Source organism: Spermophilus citellus (genome assembly GCF_964194105.1).
Source record: "Spermophilus citellus genome assembly, chromosome: 8".
Taxonomy (NCBI): Eukaryota; Metazoa; Chordata; class Mammalia; order Rodentia; family Sciuridae; genus Spermophilus; species Spermophilus citellus.
In genome coordinates, this window is record NC_138189.1 from 103572673 (window position 1) to 103582605 (window position 9933).

Consider the following 9933-nt stretch of genomic DNA (forward strand, 5'->3'; position numbering starts at 1 on the left):
GTCTACAAAGAAGCTGCTAGAGTTAATAAATGAATTCAGCAAAGTGGCAGGTTATAAAATCAACACGCATAAATCAAAGGCATTCCTGTATATCAGCAACAAACCTCTGAAATGGAAATAAGGAAAACCACTCCATTCACAATATCCTCAAAGAAAATAAGATACTTGGGAATCAACCTAACAAAAGAGGTGAAAGATTTATACAATGAAAACTACAGAACCCTAAAGAGAGAGATAGAAGAAGATCTCAGAAGATGGAAAAATGTACCCTGTTCATGGATAGGCAGAAATAACATCATCAAAATGGCGATATTACCCAAAGTTCTCTACAGGTTTAATGCGATGCCAATCAAAATCCCAATGGCATTTCTTGTAGAAATAGATAAAGCAATCATGAAAATCATATGGAAAAACAAAATACCCAGAATAGCAAAAGCAATTCTAAGAAGGAAATGTGAATCTGGAGGTATAGCGATACCAGAGTTCAAACTGTACTACAAAGCAATAGTAACAAAAACAGCATGGTACTGGTACCAAAACAGGCAGGTGGACCAATGGTACAGAACAGAAGACACAGAGACTAATCCACAAAGTTACAACTATCTTATATTTGATAAAGGGGCTAAAAACATGCAATGGAGGAAAGATAGCATCTTCAACAAATGGTGCTGGGAAAATTGGAAATCCATATGCAACAAAATGAAATTGAATCCCTTTCTCTCGCAATCCACAAAAGTTAACTCAAAATGGATCAAGGAGCTAGATATCAAATCAGAGACGCTGCGTCTGATAGAAGAAAAAGTTGGCTCCGATCTATATATAGTGGGGTCGGGCTCCAAATTCCTTAATAGGACGCCCATAGCCCAAGAGTTAATAACAAGAATAAACAAATGAGACTTAAACTAAAAAGTTTTTTCTCAGCAAGGGAAACAATAAAAGAGGTAAATAGAGAGCCTACATCCTGGGAACAAATTTTTACCCCTCACACCTCAGATAGAGCCCTAATATCCAGAATGTACAAAGAACTCAAAAAATTAAACAATAAGATAGCAAATAACCCAATCAACAAATGGGCCAAGGACCTAAACAGACACTTCTCAGATGAGGACATACAATCAATCAACAAGTACATGAAAAAATGCTCACCATCTCTAGCAATCAGAGAAATGCACATGAAAACCACCCTAAGATACCATCTCATTCCAGTAAGATTGGCAGCCATTATGAAGTCAAACAACAATAAGTGTTGGCAGGGATGTGGAGAAAAGGGTACACTTGTACACTGCTGGTGGGACTGCAAAATGGTGAGGCCAATTTGGAAAGCAGTATGGCGATTCCTGGGAAAGCTGGGAATGGATCCACCATTTGACCCAGCTATCGCCCTTCTTGGACTATTCCCTGAGGACCTTAAAAGAGCGCACTATAGGGATACGGCCACATCAATGATTATAGCGACACAATTCACAATAGCTAGACTGTGGAACCAACCTAGATGCCCTTCAATAGATGAATGGATAAAAAAAAATGTGGCATCTATACACAATGGAGTATTATGCAGCACTAAGAAATGACAAAATCATAGAATTTGCAGGGAAATGGATGGCATTAGAGCAGATTGTGCTAAGTGAAGCTAGCCAAGCCCTAAAAAACAAATGCCAAATGTCTTCTTTGATATAAAGAGAGCAAATAAGAACAGAACAGGAAGGAAGAGCATGAGGAAAAGACTAACAGTAAACAAAGACGAATGGGGGGAGAGAAAGGGAGAGAGAAGGGAAAGCATATGGAAATGGTAGGAGACCTTCAATGATACACAAAATTATAAGAGGTTATGAGGGGCAAGGGGGAGGGGGGGAAAAGGGGAGAGAATTGAACAACAGCGGAGGAGATAGAGAGGGAAGATGGGAGGGGAGGGGAGGGGGGATAGTAGGGGATAGGAAAGGTAGCAGAATACAACAGTCACTAATATGCCATTATGTAATAATGTGAGTATGTAACAGTTGTGATTCTGCAATCTTTATTTGGGGTAAAAATGGGAGTTCAAAACCCAATTGAGTCTAATGTATGAAAGATGATATATCATGAGCTCTGTAATGTTTTGAACAATCAATTAAAAAAAGTTTATTTTTGCCTTACAAATTCTGTGCTTATAATTTGCATGTAATCACTAATAATTACTGAATGACAAAATAATAATAGCACAGATTCTTATGTACCTCAGAAGTTTATTAAAGTAGCTTACTACAAATGCAAATGAACTAAATGTTTAAAAACCAGGAATCTGACTAATGCTTTGTGATATTATTGTGCATAGAATACAATTAGATGTTGCCTTATTTAACTTTTTGTTTATATTTTGCCTTTGAGCAAGTACACTCATGGAGAGTAGCATTTTTTAATTTATTTTTTAGTTGTAGTTGGACACAATCCCTTTATTTATATATTTTAATCTTATGTGGTGCTGAGGATCGAATCCAGGGCCTTGCACATGTAGGCTGAGCCACAACTCCAGCCCCTGGAGAGTAGCATTTGTGTGAAATACTGCTATTCAGACTAAAAGCACCCTACCTAACATCAGCAGGATGGTGGAATAGGAGGTCCCAGCTCTCAAACCACCATAAAATCACCAATTTTAATAACAACCACTGAAAGCCCAGGAGACCAGCTAAGAGTTTCCAGATAGAGAGGGAAAAAAAATCCAAAAATAGATTCACTGAAGAACAATTTCATTTTATCTACATCACCTCCCACAAAGCCAGTTCAGGGCCAAGAATGGCCCCCATGGCCCACCAGTTTTTGCATCAGGGAAAGTGAGTTCCTGGCTTTGATAACCTTGCTTGATTCTGCCCAAGAATGCTGTTTTGCCCCACCAAGAATAAAGAGAAACTTTGTGACTGTATAGTCTGGGGATAGGAAGGCGCAGGGAAAAGGAATAGAGGCTCAATAGCTGGCCACAGATCTTGCTAACTGGCTTTTGGACTCCACCCATACACCTCACAGGACCTGAAGACCTCAACTAGATGACAAGTACTTCCAGCACTCCATACTCCTCCCCTGTAGCCACCCTCTGACTCACCCCATCAAATGGCATGTGAAAGCCCCCTGTAGACAGAAAATAGACATATGAACTGGTATTATGTGATCTACCAAATCATACAACTTATAATCACAGCAACCGTCCACTCTATACAAAACTGGGACCATGACCAAGTAAACTGAATGAGCAAGTAAGTCAAACTCTCACAGTCACTGCCCTACTCCTTCAACACTTCTTCAACCCACATAAATTGGCCTCATAAAGAGTTCCCTCTGACCTATTTTATGGAAGATAAAAAATTATAGGTCTTATTGGCTCATAAAAGGATCTGCAGTAAGCTGCCAAGAGATGCATATGAGTAGGCTCTACTATACTCCAATTCCATTGGTAGACCTAAAACATACCAGTAAGGGGAAATTATTCTACTAGGAAGAACTTTAGAAAATATGTCCTGAGGTAAGGTTATAAACTGGTTCATTGTCAGTGGCTTATGAGTTGATGAGCTGGACAGAAACATGAAGAAAACAAATTAGAAATTTGGTTCAATTTATGGGATCAGCTGGGAGACCACAGATTTGGAAGGCTAACCAATACAATGAATACATGCCTAAAACTGGCAATCAATATCTGGTGCCATCTTCCTCAAAACATATGTTAAGAGTGGATACAAAATAGTCTCTCTATATATAGTCTATTTTTTTTTTTTACAAAATACTGGTGAATATTTTCCAAATTGGATAAAAAGCATAACATTACAGATTCATAAAGCTCAGCAATCACAAGGAGGAAAATTACAAAGGAAATCATACCTATGCACATTAGGTCAAGCTGATAAAACAAAGATAAACATCCCAAAAGTAGCTAGAGAAATTATACACCACACAAAAGAGTACAATTGTGGGAAGCCATTTCTGACACGTGATTGGGTGGCTCCCGTTAAGGGTCTGAGGCGCTCTGGCTGTGTCGAAGCTTTCCCGGCCCTTTCCTGATGAGAGAGCCCATCCGTGTGGGGGTGTGCCTGACCACTGACCCTGGGGGCCCAATCACTGACCCTGACCTTGGAGTGTGGTCCCCCCTCAACCTTCATTGGATGGAATTCTCCCCTGAATCTCTTGTTCCCCAATAAAAGGCTACTCCCAGGCGTGTTCAAACTCTCTCTCTCTCCTGCTAGCCCTGAGTAATCCTTGCTGCCCTGCTGGGCGGTTAGAGGAGGGAACCAGAGAGGGGAGCCGTCTAGGACCTGGCAATATAAATAAGGTAACTGAGTCTGTGTGTTTTATTTCGATCTCATCTAGCTAACTTTATGCCTAGAACCTCATTAATGAAACCATTGCGCAGGCCGCATGGTGGATACAATTATGAGATTTTTTTTTTTTACAGTGCTAGGAATTGAACCCAGGGCCTTGTACATGCAAACATGAGCTATGTCAGTGAGCTACATCCTCAGTCCCTATATGAATTTTTCTTACTGAGATCAGGTGCTTTCAGGGTGATATGGCCATAGTCTTAAATAACTTAATGGAAGCATAGCATACATATAGAATACTACAAAAATTTAATATTTATGAACAATGACTTTTCACAAAGAAGATAACTATGTAACCCACAACTAAATCAATAATTAAATTACTCTGCCCTTCATTAATTATACTTTCTTCCCAAAGATAGTCACTATTCTGAATTCTAACAACAAAGATTAGGTTTACCAATAGTTAACTCTTATAAATTATACATAATGTGTTCTTTTTGTGTCTGGCTTCCTTTAATATGATGTTTGTTAGATTTATCCATGTCATTACCTGTGACAGTTGTTCATTCATTTTCACTACTATTTAATACTATATAAATGTCTTATAACTGTATCACTATTTATTTATTATACTGGGAATTGATCCCACAGCTGTACCACTAACTATATCCCCAGTCCTACCACAATTTATTTATCCACTTTCTGTTGATGTTTTGGCTATTATGAGGCATGCTGCTAAGGACCCTATTTTATGTATCTTTTGGTGTATATTTTTTTTTTAAAGAGAGAGGGGAGAGAGAGAGAGAGAGAGAGAGAGAGAGAGAGAGAGAGAGAGAATTTTTAATATTTATTATTATTATTTTTTAATTTTCGGCAGACACAACATCTTTGTTTGTATGTGGTGCTGAGGATCAAACCCAGGCCACACGCATGCCAGGCAAGCGCGCTACCGCTTGAGCCACATCCCCAGCCCCTTTTGGTGTATATTTATGCTTTTTTGTTGGTTGTTCTCTTATACCTAATAGCCCACTTTAGAATTTTTTGGTCCCCAAAACTTTAGTGGTTTTGAAGGAAACTTTATTGTTTTGGGAGGTCCTAATGTACAAGTTTACAAGAGAGAAATGCTTCACAAGAAATACGGTTTCAGTGAACAAGAAAGAGACGCTGCTTACTGGTTTAACTATGACAGTAAACTAAAAGATATAAAGGGATTGTTCTTTTGGAAGGTGTGAGGGATCCCATTTAACAAGGGGAAACAGAACTGCTGCTACACAATGGAATAAGAAGTAGTCTTGTCCATAGCCCAGTTGTGCCAGGGTTGTGAGATGGTTTGCAGACAGGACAAAGAAAGCGCCCAGCAATAGCATGGGAGACATGGTTTACTGGAAAGCTAACAAGAGGTCAGAGTGCTCCAAGAAGAATTCAGTGGTGATAGACTGACAGCACCTGCAAAACACTCCCCTCCTTCATGGTGTTTTGTCCAATGGCGACCAGCAGAATGAGCAATACATGCAAGAAAGTAGCTTTCTACAGATAATACTAACTTGTCCTGGTTCCCAGTGTGCATAAGAGAAAGCCACTGTCCTTTAAGATAATATGTATCTGGACTTTCCAGCCCAAACTTGCTCTCATTGTTCCCTTAACTTGGAGAGCTTTTTGGGAACAGAAAGGGACATTCAGGGACATGGTGTTTTTTTGTCCCCTTTGCTTTTAGGATGATACAACATGGAATGTAGGGTGTTAACCAAGATGCCTCTTAGAACTATACTGGCAAAAAGTTAAACACACACACACACACACACCAAAAAAAAAAAAAAAATCTTGTAATAACCCCACTAAGACTTAGGTCTTAAAAAAAAGACTCAGATCTTACAAAAATGTATGGTTCAATTACCTCACCTAGTAAAAGAGTTCCATTATGTGGTAGAAGAAAGCAGCTAAAATTAATCTAGGCTGCATGACCAGCTAAAAAGCAGGTTCTATGAAACTGATGGTTTTTGTTACTTCTCATATCCCAAACCATGGGGCTAGTTCTAAGGTGGCTAATGTTTTTGGTTTTGGTTAACAGCATAATCAAATTGACATCACTCTGTGATGACTTTGTATCTGATGAGAGGAAACTGCATGGTGGAGAAGAATATGAATATTTATTTCCCCTGGTTTCCCCCATTAGAGGTTACCTTGTAACTGGATGTGTACTTTGAAAAAGGTCATCGGGTCTCTCAGAATGAACTCTCCAAAATTCTCTTTCCAGATCCTGGTAAATTCTCCTTCCTATTACCTCTTTGGGCCTAAAAGTGATCCCCAGCTGTTAACCCTACAGAACTATTCCTTATAATTCTATTATACCGTACACACATACTTTTAATTAGTCCTTTTAAAAATAAGTCTTTTAAAATTATCTTAACTTGAATGTTTCATGTTTCCCATTAATACTCTTAAACATGAATGTTTTATATTTTGTATTTAGTTCTTTTCTAAAATCAACTTGGGTGTTACCATAGCCACACCATCTTTCTGTTAGTTTTTGCAAGATATGCCTTTTTCGTCTTTTCTCTTTCTGTATGCTAGTATTTATCATCTCTTAATCTTTATATCTTTATAAATCCTTATGAATCTAATGTGACAACCTTTGTCTTTTAATTGGGATAATTTACATTTAATGTAATTGCTGGTATATGAGCCTTAAAAGCTGCCATACTGTGTTTTGTATTGTTCCATCTGGTCTACAGCCTCTTTTCTCTACTTTCTGTGGGATTGATCAAGTATTTTTTATTCCATCTTTTTAATTAGTTATATTTCTTTTAATATTTTCCAATTACTCTAGAATTTAGACCTTGGTTTCTAAAAGAAGTTTAGTGTATATTACTACTTTTACTACTTCCTGAACAATGTAAATGCTTTGGACCATTTTATTTGCCCTCTCATTTGAATTTGTTTTATTGTTTTAAATCTGTGTTTTAACACAAATTTAGCATTGTTTTGTACAGTTAATATTCAGGCTTAACCACATATTTTTCCTTTTTATTGCTTTTAATTCCTTCCAAAATCTCAGAACTTCTGAGTTCATTTTTTCCTCTTCTAAAAGGCTGCTCTTTCCTCTGGGGCAGGTATGCTGGTGATGAGGTCTTTATTTAATAATATATTTTGTCTTAATTTCTTAAAGTTAATTATTTTTAAGGAGGAATTCTAGGTTGTTTTCTTTCAGTACTTTGGAGAGCACACCATTTGATTTATACCTTTCTATCATTCGAGAAAGTAATTTATATTTTTCTTCTAAACGTTTAAAACTTGCACCAGGTTTGCTACAACATGACTAGGTATGATTTTGCCTTTTCCTTGCTTAGGATTTATAGTGTTCAACTTTTTTTTTTTTTAAGAGAGAGTGAGAGAGGGGAGAGAGAGAGAGAGAGAGAGAGAGAGAGAGAGAGAGAGAGAGAGAGAGAGAAAGAGAGAGAATTTTTTTTAAATATATATTTTTTAGTTCTCGGCGGACACAACATCTTTGTTGGTATGTGGTGCTGAGGATAGAACCCGGGCCGCAAGCATGCCAGGCGAGCGCTACCGCTTGAGCCACATCCCCAGCCCATGTTGAACTTTTTTTGTGTGTTGTTTGTTCCATGTTCTCTCTCCTCTCCTTCTGAATCTTTAATTCCACCTATAATAGACCTTTTTTACACTATCCCATGTTTCTCTTTTACTTTTTCTCCCAAATTTTCTATCCCTTTTGTTTCTCTATAAATCTATCCGCATATTTTCTTCTGAACTTTCTTTGAATTCCCTAATTTGTCTTTAGCTTTATATAATTGGCTATTAAATCTATCCACTGATTTTTACTAAGTATTTCAGTTATAGAATTTCCATTTGGTTCTTTGTGTTTCCAGTCTCTACAATTATTCCTAACTTTAAAAAGTTCCTGAATATGTTAATCATAGTTACTTTAAATAATAAATATTTTTTAGAATAATTATTACCTCATAATCCTTATGAGTTCTGTTTCTATAACTTCTTTTTCACTGGTCTTATCTTTTCATGTACTGGTGACTTACATGTGCTGGACATTGCATATAGAATATTGTAGAGGTATTTTGAGACTCTGGATAACATTACTTTCCTTGATAGAGGATTTTTTTTTTTAAAAGAGAGAGTGAGAGAGCAGAGAGAGTGAGAGAGAATTTTTAATATTTATTTTTTAGTTCTCGGCGGACACAACATCTTTGTTGGTATGCGGTGCTGAGGATCGAACCCGGGCCGCACGCATGCCAGGCGAGCGCACTACCACTTGAGCCACATCCCCAGCCCCTTGATAGAGGATTTTTAAAAATTCTGTTTGGTAGCTAGATTAAGGTCTTTACAGTCCAATTTGGGACAAGTATGATTCAGTTCCTGCAAAGTTCTAATTTATTTTCAGTACAATCTGTTTCTTAAAGCACAGCACTTTAGAATCTCAACTGAAAACCTGAGGTATCATCTCTTCCACGGAGAACCCTAAACTAGTAGTTTTTCTTCCCATTCTTACCCAGTCTTATGAACTTATGAAAAGTTCATAAGTTCACTTTCTTGGTTGTTTTTGGAAAAACCAGGTACCTCCAAGGGAAAGAGCCCTAAATGCTGCAGGCATCTCTGCTCCCTCTTCCTGTCCTAGATATTGGCCCTCAATGATTTGGTAGTTTTCCATTGCTTTTAAATAGGGGTATTTATTTGTTTTGTTTTAATCTAGTTTTTCTAGTTATTCAAGCAGAAGTATAGGCAAAACCATCTAATTCTTCATTACCAGAACTCTAGGGGTTTCTTTCTCTTTCCTCCCTCTCCCCTATCTTTTTTTGGGGGGGGCAAGGGGAGTCCAGATTGTGGGGAGGACTCATGCATATTAATCATTCACTCTCCCACTGACTTACACCACAAGCCCAATAACTCCTTTTTAATGTCAACAATTTTACTAAAAACTCCCTACCCATCTGAGTTAAAATACACAAGGTAGTTATTATATATATGTTTAGTTTACAGATAATGTTTGGTACACACATATCCAGAACCACTGTAATAGCTGTCACTCAAGAATTTATAACTCAAGGGCTGGGGCTGTAGCTCAGTGGCAGAGCACTTGCCTAGCATGTGTGAGGAACTGGGTTCGATCCTTAGCACTGCATAAAATAAACAAAGAAAATAAAGGTATGTTGTCCATACACAACTACAAAAAAAAATTTAAAAAAGAATTTGTAACTCAAAGGAAAATACTGATAAAAAACAAAAGCATATTCTCAGAAATGTCAAAGTATGTTTCCAGTTTGATTAGAGATGTCATGCATTAAAGTAGAGATAAAGTTCTTATTTCGACCTTCTATATAATAAGAAGCCATTTAAAACTTCATTATGCTGTATTATAAAGGAAGCTTTTTATCTGATGGTGCCATGCAAAATAGACTTGAGAAGGAAGAACAGAGAAACTCACAAGACATCTACAGTAATGGACCAAGTATGAGTTGATGAGAAGTGTCATAGTGTAATGACAAGAATGTTGATGTTAGAATCATAGGACTAATAGTAATTACTGGTCCTGTCACATTAGTCAGTCATTTAACCTGTCTGATGCCGCTTGCTTCCTTATTTACATCCTAATCACCTTATAGGCCCCTCAATAAACATTTGT